The 14,595-nt window shown below is 36.4% G+C and overlaps 1 long non-coding RNA gene across 5 annotated transcripts in view; it reads right to left on the reverse strand.

The window, feature by feature from the left end:
* Positions 1-1,043: 1,043 nt before the first annotated feature.
* Positions 1,044-14,595, reverse strand: part of LOC107019131 — a 39,654-nt gene continuing 26,102 nt past the window's right edge. For 3 of the 5 annotated variants that reach the window (XR_001456749.2, XR_003578313.1, XR_003578317.1), the window contains exon 7: positions 11,407-11,461. This is a non-coding gene — a long non-coding RNA (uncharacterized LOC107019131). Of the gene's footprint in view, positions 1,253-9,061; positions 9,277-11,406; positions 11,462-14,595 lie in introns of those variants that run through there. The other 2 variants (XR_003578316.1, XR_003578314.1) reach the window with 2 other exon arrangements.

Genomic DNA, 14,595 nt, shown 5'->3' on the forward strand with positions numbered 1-14,595 from the left:
GAGAGTGTGCACATTCATTTGAAGGCAAGTGATGAATGCATAAATTGGACACAAGTCATTTTTTAATTGGTAACTTTATAATTAGTCCTTCAGGATGTCTTAGTTAGTATGGAGGATGGTTATCCACACGGATGACCCGGGATTGACCCCCCTCAATGCCTTCTGAGTCGAGCTTGTCGCATAGGGCTTGCCTAGTGCGGTTTACATTCCCTGTGTGGTTTGCAGACTATTACATAGTGGAGGATTTACCCAGTGCGCACAAAGTGCTCATCACAGAGTGTTCACCCGAACGGCAGAGGCTGCGGTAGAGGTTGTAGCGGCTACGGGTTATCCTTCATTCCAAAAAAAGTTTATAATTAGTTAGTATAAATATTTATTAATATTTCGACGTATATATATTTAATTATTTTTTTTATTACTCTGCAAAAATATTTATTTAATTTCTCAGTTTATTTTTTNTTTTTATGTTTTATTTGATCCTCTTCACTTATTTGACACACTACAAGAAAAAAGGCCTTTAACGAGAGAATATTTGGTCGCTAAAAGATCAATTCTGATCGTTATAAGTCAATAACAACAAAAATGTTTTTGAACACCACCGGTCGTTAAAAGCTCCATCCTTTGAAGTTAACGACCGAAATATCCGATCGTTAAAATTTAACGACCGGAATGTTCGTTCGTTAAAAACACCTTAATGATTTCCAAAAGTCTAGTAGTTGCTGTCACATCTGGGGATTACCCCCTAGACGTAACCGGTGTCGTCGTCCTCGGAGAGGACTAAGACTAGCCTCTTAGCTTACATCATTACATTCATAGGTTAAAAATGAGGAAAATTCAAAATTTTTCTATATATCATGAGGTTTACATAGACCTCTCGCATACACGTAATACATGCATATCGAGTATACATAGACCCTTCGTATAAGAAGATTACATAGTCTTCTACTTTTATTGCACATAGATATATAAGATACTTAACATAGTCTTAAAAGAGTGTCTCATCTCATAACCATCTAAACAAGAGTGTATCAATTGGGCATATCCCATACATCAATGTAATAAGCCACATATAGGCTATACAATCTTTAGTACTCAAATGAAAAGGAAAGAACATCAAAGTCTTAAACTAGAACAACATTCAAAACCTTGATATTGGCATTGCCCTTGGAAAGTGAGGACCTACCCAACTTGCATGAGTGAGAATTTCAAGTCTTCTTCAATGTCGTCTCAAAAGCCCTTCAGCGACGGAAACCTAAAATATTGGGGAAAAAGAGAGAAAATGGGGTTAGTACACCACTTTTACTAAGTATGAGACCATATGCACAGACAATGTCAAATCATGCTAAAAAGGGACATTTCATTTAAGTCATGCTATTTTGCTTGGAAAGCCTTATACACACTCAAGAATTAATATAAGTCATTTATGCATAGTCATCAAGTCAAGACCATGTTCATCATACTAAGTCTAACCAAACCAATCATGCATACTAACATACTTGAATATATAGTCCAAACAACTCCATCATAAAGTATAACTTCAACAAGTATGAATAAGAGTTCACTACAACATAACCAAAGCAAGACAATTACTCATGAACCCTCATTAAGTCCATTAGTGCAATGACTAAGCAAAGCCCCCATAACCTAACTCAATCAAGTAAACGTAACAAGAACCATAACCAATGTCCAACTTCACATATCATATAATTAAGGGTACATAACATCACACTTTAGCAATATAGATTAAACATGTATTCATAAGTGAATTCAACATCTCAAGGTACCATCAACATGTAAGATCATCATACATATCATTTCCTTTTATAAGCATATACATACATAAGAATAACCTCTTAAGACTCCCTTCAAGGCTAACTAGTGCAATATATAGGTAGAGTCCCATACCTTTACCTACACTAAGCTAGACCCCTTAGGTCATCCTAGTTAGAGTTTATTCAATACTTCATTTTACCTTTTGGGAACATATTGGCCTAATCGACATAGACCACATGAGCTTATGTGGAATCCGGTGTCAGGAAACCCTACACAGAAAGAAGGCGGACTACTTGCCAAGGTAGTACCATAACATGAACATAGCAACTACGTGGATCCACTAGCTAGTATTCCTATGGGGCAACATTGTTCAAGAACTAGGAGATATAGTTGGGACCCTGTTTATTCTACATGCATTCTAGTCTCCAGTCTATAGAGTACGTTAGTGACCCTAGCTTCCCTACGTGGGAAGGGACACTCCTCACTCTAGATCACTCGGTGCTAAGGTAGAGTCCCTTTTTGAAATACCTTAAATGATTTATTAATCATCATAATTAATGTAGGTCATAGGGTCTATCCATTATATAATCATCCTCATCATATTCCAATAAGAATTTCATGAGTATTTTCCTTTCATTACAATTCATACATGTGAGCTTAGCACATTTACATAATCATTCATGATAAGGCACATTGGTAAGTTATCACCATCCTTATAACATTTACATCTTAGCCAACACATCATAAACCATAGTCAAGACATTTCAATTCAACACAATACAAACCCTATCAATCTTAATATAAGGTATACTTCAATACAACATCATCTCTTAATCACAAGTAACCATAATTGAAGTAAAGAGTTCAGATTACAAGACTTACCAAGTCTCCTTCATAAGCCAACATCAAGGTCTTACCATCAAACCTCAACTCAACCCAACAATGGGTGTAATATCATGACACAATAGTAAACAACATGATAACGAAGTCAATTGAAGCGCTATACAACAGTCCATCACTAGTTCATAACTTAAGATAGAGACGTAGGTCAAATTCATAATCTACTTCACAACCTAGATCAATTAATGAAGAACTAGCATTTTAGGACTACAATTCATCTCCATATATTCATAAATTTGTACAAATAACATCATAGGACAGTACTTCACACATTAACCAAGCCAATTACATCAATACTAGATAGTTCAATTCAAGATCACAACCTAGGGTTAAGGGGAAAAGGTCATCTTCAACAAACTAGACCAATCCATTAATAAGTAGTGTAATATAGTCATAATTAATCATAATATAATCAATACAATAAAAATAAACCATCAAACAATCAAATTGAAAGATCAATTTCGAGATTGGAAGAGACCCACATGAAAACATATCTTTTTGAAATCAATTTGAAGGAACCCTTTGGGGAAAGAGGTCCCAAAGGTGAAAGGAATCCCATACCTTGTTGATTGATGAAGTTTGATGGAGAAACTTTGACCTTTAGCATACCTAGAACCCCTTGACCTTGACTTCTATGGTGTTCTTCAACTTGGGAGAGAGAAAGAAGAGAGAAGGAAGAGAATTTGTCTTTTGGGATTTATGAGGGTTAGGTTAGATTAATTAGGTTAGGGTATTTATATAGGTTGTTAAATAACTTAATAAGACCTCCCTCAACTCCAAACGAATTAAAACCACCTAATTATTTAACTTAACCAATCTAAAAACGTGCAGCAAAACTAGTGGTCTCACAGACGAGATCACGTCGATGCCACATTTGTCAATCGACGACCACAAGAACCTCCGTCCTGTTGGTCCATAGTTTTGGTCAAAGACTGGTTAAAATCTAGTCTTCGACATATATTCTAAGTGTCCATTGATGGAGTTAATCGCTGCCCCGTCGATTGGACCACGATCCGTTGGTGGCAATCGTTTGTGCACACTGCCTTGGGAAGCTTTTGCCCCAAGTTGCAAGGGTCCTCCTCAAGGGACTTTGGTTGGTCCTTGGGGAGTCGTACACGGACGTTTCAACTATGAACTAACTATAACATGTGTAAGACATCTTTCCACCAAATTTCATAATTTTCTGACTCTTAGAACTTAGTCAAATAGGCTAAGACACACTAGCACCTCATTGAAGTAGTTTTTTGACATCATGGACGTTCTTTGAAGTTTTGTAAGACCCCCAAAATGAGTTAAGGTGTCTAAAGCCTTACATGTGACTAATATGTTTGTTAACATGTTACGTAAAGCATGTATGATTGATTTGATGTCTAGAGTCTCACATGTGACTAATATGTTTGTTAACATGTTAAATAAGTTTTTTAAAGCATGTTCCCCCCATAGGAATACTAGCTAGTGGATCCACGTAGTTATTATGTTCATGTTATGATACTACAAATAGTCCACTTTCTTTCTGTGTAGGGTTCCATGACACCGGATTCCACATAAGCTCATGTGGTCTATGTCGATTAAGGCAAGATGTTCCCAAAAGGTAAAATTAAGTATTGAATGAATTCTAACTAGGATGACCTAAGGGGTCTAGCTTAGTTTAGGTAGAGGTATGGGACTCTACCTATATATTGCACTAGTTAGCCTTGAAGGGAGTCTTAGGATGAAAAATATGTTTGTTAACATGTTACAAAGTGTTTTAAAGCATGTATGATTTATTTGAAGTCATTGGAAGTCAAACGTCCAAGAACGCCCAAGACATTCAAATGTTAGCCCTTGGACGTACTTAAGTGTACCTAGCATGTTTTGATGTGTTGCGTGTGTTGTTTGATGCTAAAACTGGTATGGAAGGTCCTTGACATGTATATGAGTGTATTTACATTGGAAACAAATGGTAAAAACTCCCAAGGACCAACCAAACGGTCCTTGAGGAGAACCCAACTTGTGGGCAAAAAGTTGTCCCAGGTTGGCAACTTACTGCCTTAGTGTTCACGGACGACTTCACGGCCAGTGGAGTAGACCACTGTCCGTGAAGTTGGTCTTGAAACTTCCTTATCCACTTGGGGGATAGGAAATTCAAGGGAGACACTGCCCCAAGGACCACGGACCGTGTTAAGGGTCATGAACTCCGTGAAGGTGGCCGTGGTCCCTGGGCGGGCTGGCCAAGTTTGGTTTTCCAAATTTATTCCATTCAGTTATATAAATAGTTTAAGGTCTTTTCCCAAGTCAAAAATCCCAACACCCATTAAGAAATCAAAATCCCAAATCTCTCTTCTCTTCCAAAATTCTCTCAAACCTCCATTGGAGAGAAAACTCAAGTTCAAGCTAGAGGTTGGATTTTCATGGTTTATTCTTCAATTTCTTGTGGTCTTCTCATGTATGAAGGTATGGTAATCCTTCATCTTTATATATCCATTCATCTAAAGAGTTTCTTCAAAGATTTTCAATGAGATTTCATGATCAAACCTTCTATCTTTCAATCTAGCCATGGGTTCTTTCTCAAATTGATTTCAAAATCATGCTTATGATGAATTGATGTTTATGTACTGATTTTAAAGTTCAATCCAATTTCATGATGAACCGATGTTCCATCCAATTCTCAAATTAGCCTATATTATGGGCATTGTGATTTTGACTTTAAGTTGATTGAATTATGATTCTAGCATGTTGAATTGCTTAATCTACTGCCAATTATGTATATTAATGTTGAATTATGTATAGTTGATCCAATGTGGATCAAGGCTTGAGGATTTGGTGAGTTGATCTATATTCTCCTTCTTTCTATAGAATTTATGATGTAGTGTGCATAATGTGATCTTGATCCTATGATGGTTAAATTATGATTTCGATTATGTTATTGTAATTTTATCTAATGCCCTATATGTGAATTATTGATGAATTATCAGTAGTGATTATTGATGATCAAAGCAAGGGAGTTTTTGGTAAGATTGCTTTGCCTCTCTATTTCTCTATAGAATTGCTAGATAATTGGCCTTGTATGGCATTGTGTGGTAAGATCCACTTATGGTGGCAGTTTTTAATTTATTGTCAATATATATGTGATGTGATCATGGCCTTGAAGGCAATTGTATTATGAATGTGTGTTGGTGATGATCACCAAATGTGAAGCATGACTAGTCTTCTATTCTAGTTGTAATCTAGGTTGTGTTGTTAATGAATAAGCTTGTGAATGACTATGTTAGGGTTATGTTTAGGTGATACCATTAATGAAGTATTGATGATCAATTAACCCCTACCTATGTGCCCCTATGTGAATGTGTTATTAGCTAATGTTAAGAGTCTTAAGTTTAATGTGAAATTAGCTTGTCTCCTATGCTAAATTGTGATGTATGGTCTATGCTTGAATGTACATTGTGGTCCTAAGAGGGTGGATTCCTCAATATGTTGTTGATAGCCATTAGGTGATCATGTTGACCAATTGTACACACACTTACACTTCATGTATGCTTACAAGTAGTATAGGTTCATGGTGTCTAATGAAATGATATTCTCATATGGACTTGTGTCTACTAATATGAATGTAAAGTATATGTCTATGAAGTATGTTATATCCCTTAACTAGGATGACTTGATAGGTGTACTAGTATGGAGAAGGGTATGTAGGGTCTATGCATTGCAAATGTGTGCCTTGATAGGATAGTTCCTAGGTTTGTGATTTATATACATGAATATGAATGCATGAGCATGTTATGAATATGACTTATGTCTTATGATGTTAAGCATATGATATAATGAAGTATGAACTTGTGTGGTCTAAAGATGTTTGTGTGAGAGGTTTGCTCACCTATATGTATACACCTACCAACATGAAATATGTCCATGATGCATGTATGATAATCTAGTCAATAGATGGGCTATTGAAAGGTGTTCTTAAGAGTATCCTAAACTAGATGGTTCTTTAAATTGCTATGTCCATGTGAAAGGACTTCTCACATGATTTAGGTTGATGAAATCTCATCTATGACCTATGAGCTAAGCATATGAGGGGTTAATTCTCCTAAGCCTATGTTTTACAAATTAATGTTAATAAAGGCTTTTCAATAAAGGAAACTTAGCTTAGCACCTAGTGAACTTGACAATGAGAGGTGTTGGCTTCCCTTGGAGGAAGATTCACTATTGGGTTCTCATAAGGTGTTGACTTCCCTTAGAGGAACATTCACCTATGGTTCCAAATGAGGTGTTGACTTTCCTTTGAGGAAGATTCACTCATGGTTTCTCATGAATGAGGACTCCAATGCTCATGCGCAGGGAGAGGGTCCCAATACGTATCTCTTAGTTCTATAAAATATGCTTGCCCCGTTGGATCTAGCAAGTGATTTGACTTAATATGCTAGCATGTGTTAATGTTCTACTTTGGCTAAGTGGAGCAGCTTCTTTTGGTGTAAGACTCTACAACACCAAATTCCATGTTTAGCACCCATGGTCTTAGTGTCGGTTAGGGATATAGTTTCCCTAAAGTATAATGGACAATGGAAGTAAAGCTAGGACCCTAACTAGGATAACCTAAGGTAAGTTGCTTAGTGTAGGTGAGGGTATGGGACTTTACCTACGCATTGCACAATTAGCTCTTGAAGGGAATTCTAGGAAGGTGTTCTAATGTATATGACTATGTCTATATTTCTTACGTATGACCTTGTAGTGTTCTCTTACTTGTTGTGATGATGTGCATGGTATGAGTCCTAATGGGCCTATGTGATGTGGTCTCATCTTATGTGCATAATGTTGGTCTTATTGACTATATGATGAAGTCTTGCTTGACCTATATGAAGATTTCTATACTTGTCTTGTTGATGTATGGAATGAATGATATGATTATAGTCTCTTTGTAGGTTTACTTAGTATGTGTGAGGTTATGGGACTTCACAAGTACATTACTAGTAAGCTTAGAATGAGGTTATGAGTAGTGTTCTATGATGCTTTATGAAGTGAAATCCAAGTATGTGTTGTTAACTATTATTTAGAATGATGTTATTGATAGTGTGACTCTCATGATGTCTTGGGTTAAGTCTTATATGAGGGGTGTGCATTATGTTGAGTTGTACGTAAAGTTGTGCTATTATGATATGTTATGCCTCTATGTATATGTATATTTGTTTGGTAATGAGGGTGTATATATGATTACCTTGTGGTTTTAAAGTGGTACTTTAGTGTGGATGGTATCATAGGACATTATCTATACATTGCACCAAGTGTCACTAGAGGGTTACTGTGGAGTCAAGGAGTTAAAATGAAGAAAGTTCACTGTAAAGGGAAAAAGAGGTCACTGTAAGGAAATGATAGTTAGTGTAAAGTGATGGAAAATATGTCTTAAATGTAATGTATGTTTTTATGGGATATTAGGACTATTATACATGTCTAAATGAAGTATGTGAATTGTATGATGCTCATTGAATCAAGATTTATGAAGTTTTCAGAAAAAGGCATGATGCATGGTTTCAAGTAAGATGTCCCTTTTAAGTGCGTGTTTTTGCATGGTTGCCATACTTAGTGCATTCTTGTACTAACACCATTCTTATTTACTTTTTATACAAAGTGTATGTTATGGATGCTTGAAGGATGTCTCTAAGGTGAAGGGCTTGATATGTGTTTCCCAAGCTCAAGAAAAGAGATCCTTATGTTTCAAGGATACTACATTATGTTTATGTAAAGTGAAGTAATAGTTTAGTTAATCTTCTACGTTATAAGGTCCGTGTCCCTAATGTAATCTACTGATGTCGAGTCTAAGATGGCAAAGAGACTTAATGTCTAACTGTGTATTATGATATTTTATATATAATGGAAGTGATGTTTTAGCATATGATGTGCTAAGAAAGTTTTAAATTTTAAGCTAAATTTACCTATGAAAATGTGATGAATGATAACTATGGGCTTGTATAAGACCTACGAGAGGTCAACTACGCTATGTTATTTCTAGGGGGTGCTCCCCGGTCGTGACACGTTTTTATTTCCAAACTTCCTAAATGACTTATATTCATTAGTTATGACCTTTCAACAGTGTCTAAACCTTTTGACACCTATGTTAGGCTCTAGAACACGTCTTAGACTTTTGGAGTGTTACAGTAGCTCTTTATAGAGATCAATTTTTTCCTTCGCTGATTGAAAACTCAGTCGTTAATAACCATTGGTCGCAACAACAAATACATTCATTATAAGTCCTCATAGAAACCAAATTACCTGCTGCAATTCTTTTCTAACTTCAATGACTAGACACTAGTAATAATCTATTCAAATACTTACATAAAAAACAACCATTATCCATATAAATTTTCATAGTTAAATACAAAAACTGAACTTATCATGTTATAAAAAAATATTCTTATCCAAATGATACTACATGTATTTGCCAAATTATACCAGTAAGGTGAAATACAATTATACTATTAAAAAGAACATATTTTAAACAATCTCTAAGAAATAGGTTCCTTATTTAGGGAAATATTCCGCAAAAGATGGAAGAGTTGCATGAATGTCCAATCCTAACTTCATCCACAATAACAGGCTCCAGATCAACAAATATAGGTGTATACCCTGTCACTGAAAATAATATCTCACTTCAAAGTTATAAACATGATATGTAGGCATGAAAATTCTTATTAATTTTAGGGAAAATATATAAAACCCCCTCTGAACTTGGTCGAAAACTCACTTTAAACTAAACCTACACGGGCATTTAAATACCCCCCTTAACATCTTTGAAATGAATTAAAAAAATCACCCTAGGGATGACATTACAAAGAGAGTGAGTTTACTCTCCTAATAGCGTGTGAAGGAATTAAAAAAGAAAAAATATATTATAAAATCATACACATGACATATTTTTATTGGTCAATATATAATAAATATTTTAAATACTATTTCTTAATATATTAACTTATATTAAAATATATGAATAAATTAATTGGCCAATTTTTTTAAAACTTTATTCTTTTTATTTTGTTGTCTTTGCCATTATAGATTCTTCTCCATTAAAGCATCATTTTTTCCTCCATCTTCACCTTTAACTCTATAAACTACTTCAATTTCACAATATCTGTAGTAATCCACAAAACCCAACACCACCATCGTATTATTGACATCAATTTCACACATATAAATATTATCGATTTTCACCGGAGCAAAAAAACTTGCTAGTTTACCAGACTTTGCGGAGGCAGAATCAGTGGATTTTTTTGCTTTTGAATTTTTTTGAAGACAAAGGCAGTGATGGTAAATCCTTTATCTCTCCGGTGTTGGAGGTTTACCAAATATGACGTGAAAGGAAGATAAACAGGTTGATTGTTGTTGTTTTGTTGCTCCATTTAAGAGCTTCAAAGCTCACTATTTATGGTGTTTTCAGGAAGAAAGTGATGGAGGAGTGGTGATTCAGTTGTTTGTTGGTTTTTTTTGGAGAATCTAGTAATGAAGCTTCAGCGGTGATTTGAGAGTTACGATGAAAGGAATTTGGATGGTGAATGTAATTGGAAAATATGGAGATGAAAAAAATGAACATTGAAGAGCTAGGAATGGTGAAGAAGAAGGATGAAAAAAAAAGTGAGGGGGTGGGTTAGTGACGGGTATGGGGTAAAATAAAAATGGGTTAGTATTCTTAATTTTAATTTTAAAAAATGCACTTTGAATTAATTAATTAGTCTAGACCAACTTTGAAGCTCCCATTCTTATTAGATTCATTTGTTCACGAAATCAAGTAATTGCAAAAGATAGAAAAGAAAGAGTTGAGATTTCACATATAAATACTCTTTCACTTATTCAAACAAGTAGTATGTAGTATACATACAACACATAAAGAGAAATAATCTTTTATGAGACTAGAGAAAATGAAGGCAAATTAGTGAAAGAGATATTCATATGCAATTATTACTAATGAGAACTAAATAGGTATATCTTATCTACAAAATAAGAAACAACTAGTTCATAGTCAACCACAAATTGTATATTAATAAGAATTGAATAAACTTACTTTACCTCTCTTTATTCTTAATCTTTTTTCCTGCAAGATCATATCAAGTAGGTTCCTCATCTTTGTATGTCAAAAAGTATTACAAGGAGCAACATTCAAAGAAAAAAGTAATTCAATAGAAAATGAAAAATCATAAACTAATCAAAACAAATTATTAAACATTTAGAATAAGTTATCTTTAGACTACCCATGAACTAAAAGAACAGAGCAACATGTACTATCATTTTTTTTAGGTATTTACATATATTATTCTATTTATATGGACCAATACAAAAACAAGGGAAAGCAAAAAAAAAAATGAAAATATATATGATGCATGAAAATTGATAAAATGGTATTGTTGCCACTTACTTATAACGAAATATTCCAGTTCTCTTCTTGTCACGACCCAAAATGAGCCGCGAGTGGCACCCACACTTATCCTACTATGTGAGCGAACCAACAAATCTAAACCCCAACATAATGCGAAAGACTCAAAATCTTATTAATAAAACCAATAAATAAACATTCTAAAATTTATCAACTATTATCCCCAAAATCTGGAAGTCATCACATCAAGAACATCTATCCTCAAATTACTAAGTCTAAGAATATTTAAGAACTAAAATAAAGAATAAAACGGTAGTCCATGTCCGAGCTTCAAGGACATCAAGACGTGAATGAGAGAATCCAGTCCGAGCTAGGAACAATAGCTCACCCTGAAATCTGACGCGCTGTAGACTGGCTAGAGTTGCGGACGAGACGAAGTCACTGGTGCACTTGCTGCACTCCACAAACAACAAGAAGGGAAATAAAAGTAGGGGTCAGTACAAGTACTGAGTAGGTATCATCGGCCAACTCAGAATAGAAATCAATATATATCAAGTAATAATATAAATCAACTACAACACTCAACAGGTGACAACAACAAGTACAAAACCCTTTGACAACAACACCAATCACATCTATGAGGGCTCAAACCTCCACATCATACTCATTTGAGAATTAGGTTCTTTAAATTGAGTATATTACCATAATTCAAGATTCATTCTCTTTATTTCTCTTGTGTCGGAACGTGACACTCCGATCCCCTAATACTACGTGTCGGTTCGTGACACCCGATCCCCTAATACTACGTGTCGGTTCGTGACACCCGATCCATTAACCTCATTCTTTTAGTTCATCAAGCCTTCTTTTATACCAAGGCATCATCATTAATAGAGTGGATTTAAGGTTTTTAAGATTCCACAGTATCATCATTATAATCCATCACAATTTACATAATCACAATCATGCAACAACACAATTAAGCGCATAGAAGACTTTACAATACCACCCAATACATATCAATCGCTATTTAGAGTTTACTATCACATAGCATAAACCATAACCTACCTCCACCGAAGAATCGTGATCAAGCAATCTACTTCTCCAATGTCCTTGCTGTCTCTTCGTTCTTCTCTCTCTCTCGCTCGTTCTCTCTTCTTCTCTCTGTTCTTTCTATTTTTCCTTCTTCCAACTCTTTTTCTTTTTACCCTAATTATCAAATAATTAAGTATAAAAGATGATAAAAGTAACCCACTATTTATTTCAAGGTTATCTCCTTTAACCCCCAAGTAATTAAATTATTACCCTTACCCCACAAATTTCATAATTATAAGCATGAATAGTCCAAAACGCCCCTTAAAAACTCTCAGCAGAAATCCGACTCAGTCGAGGTTACGCCACTCGTGACGGCCCGTCGTACCTGCGACGGTCCGTCCTGCACGTCCGTCACAAAGTTCAGAGACTCAATTTCAGTAAAAGGTCTGTGACGGTCCGTCGTGGCTACGACGGTCCGTACTGCAGTTCCGTCGTGAAGTTCAGAGAGTTGATCCCAGTACCCAGATTTTCAGAGTTTAAGTGTTTTGGAACGATGACCCCCGACGGTCCGTCGTGACCATGACGGTCCGTCGACTGTTCCGTCGACTCAGCTAGTTTCTATCAAAATAATCTTGCTGCTCGAATCGACTAAACAGGTCGTTACAAAAGATACCAATTTACCCATCGTTCGTCCCCGAACGATCACGGATAGAAAAACAAGGGAGAGAAAGAGTACCTGAGTCTGTAAAAAGATGTGGATATCTTTCTTGCATATCAGCCTCATTCTCCCAAGTGGACTCTTCAACTGGCCGATTCTTCCACTGAACCTTGATGGATGCAATCTCCTTTGATCTCAACTTGCGGACTTCTCTAGCTAGAATAGCAACCGGCTCCTCCTCATAAGACAAATTCTCGTCGAGAAGAACTGAATCCCAACGAATAATGTAGTTTCCATCTCCATGGTACTTTTTCAGCATAGACACATGAAATACCGGGTGCACTCCTGAGAGTCCTGGAGGCAACGCCAATTCATAAGCCACCTCCCCCACACGCTTCAAGACTTCAAATGGCCCAATATACCTTGGACTAAGTTTACCTCGCTTACCAAACCGCATCACCCCTTTCATGGGTGAAACCTTCAGCAAGACTTGTTCACCCTCCATAAAATTCAAGTCCCTAACCTTTCGATCTGCATATTCCTTCTGCCTGCTCTGAGCTGCTAGAAGCTTATCCTGGATGAATTTTACCTTATCTAACGATTCCCTCAAGAGATCGGTACCCCAAGGTCTTACCTCAAATGCATCAAACCAACCAATGGGAGACCTACATCTCCTCCCATACAGTGCCTCAAATGGAGCCATATCAATACTTGAGTGATAGCTATTGTTGTATGAAAACTCTGCTAAGGGTAAGAATTTATCCCAATGACCACCAAATTCTATCACACATGCACGAAGCATATCCTCCAACACCTGAATCGTTCGCTCAGACTGACCATCGGTCTGAGGGTGAAATGCAGTACTAAGATCCAGCCTAGTACCTAATTCAGCATGTAATGTTCTCCAAAACTTAGAAGTAAACTGCGTACCTCTATCTGATATGATGGAGAGTGGAACTCCATGCAATCGAACAATTTCCGAGATATAGAGTTTGGCTAACTTCTCTGCATTGTAAGTCATCTTGACCGGAATGAAGTGAGCAGACTTAGTTAACCTGTCAACAATTACCCAAATAGAATCAAACTTACCCAATGTCTTTGGAATACCAACCACGAAATCCATTGCAATTATTTCTCACTTCCATTCAGGAATGGGCATTCTCTGAAGTGTCCCTCCGGGAATCTGGTGTTCATACTTTACCTGCTGACAATTTGGGCATTGGGCAACAAAATCAACAATGTCACGCTTCATTCTACTCCACCAAAAATGTTGCTTTAGGTCGCGATACATTTTGGTTGCACCAGGATGTATAGAGTACCTTGAACTATGAGCCTCTGTAAGAATAGTGTGAATCAAATCATCAAGACGGGGCACACATACCCTTCCCTTAATCCTCAAAACACCTGCTTCATCAATTATTGCCTCTTTAGCCTCTCCTCGCAATACCATATCTCGAATTCGGCTCAGCTTCTCATCAGTAAACTGCTTCTCCTTAATCTTGTCAAGAAAAGAGGATCTTGCCTCCACACCGGCCAAAAGTCCTCCTTTCTCTAGTATCTCCAGCCTCATGAGGTCATTAGCCAGAGTCTGAACCTCTCTAGCCAATGGACGTCTAGAAACCTATAAGTGGGCTAAGCTACCCATGCGCCCTGCTTTTCTACTTAAAGCATCTGCCACAGCATTAGCTTTTCCTGGGTGATACAAAATAGTGATATCATAGTCCTTCTGTAGTTCCATCCACCTCCTCTGCCTCAAATTCAAAACTTTCTGAGTAAAGACGTACTGTAAACTACGATGATCTGTATAAACTTCACACTTGACCCCATATAGATAATGTCTCCGTTGCTTTAATGCAAATACTACTGCAGCCAACTCCAAATCATGAGTCGGATAGTT

The sequence above is a fragment of the Solanum pennellii genome, chromosome 5 (assembly GCF_001406875.1).
Source record: "Solanum pennellii chromosome 5, SPENNV200".
NCBI classification, from domain to species: Eukaryota; Viridiplantae; Streptophyta; class Magnoliopsida; order Solanales; family Solanaceae; genus Solanum; species Solanum pennellii.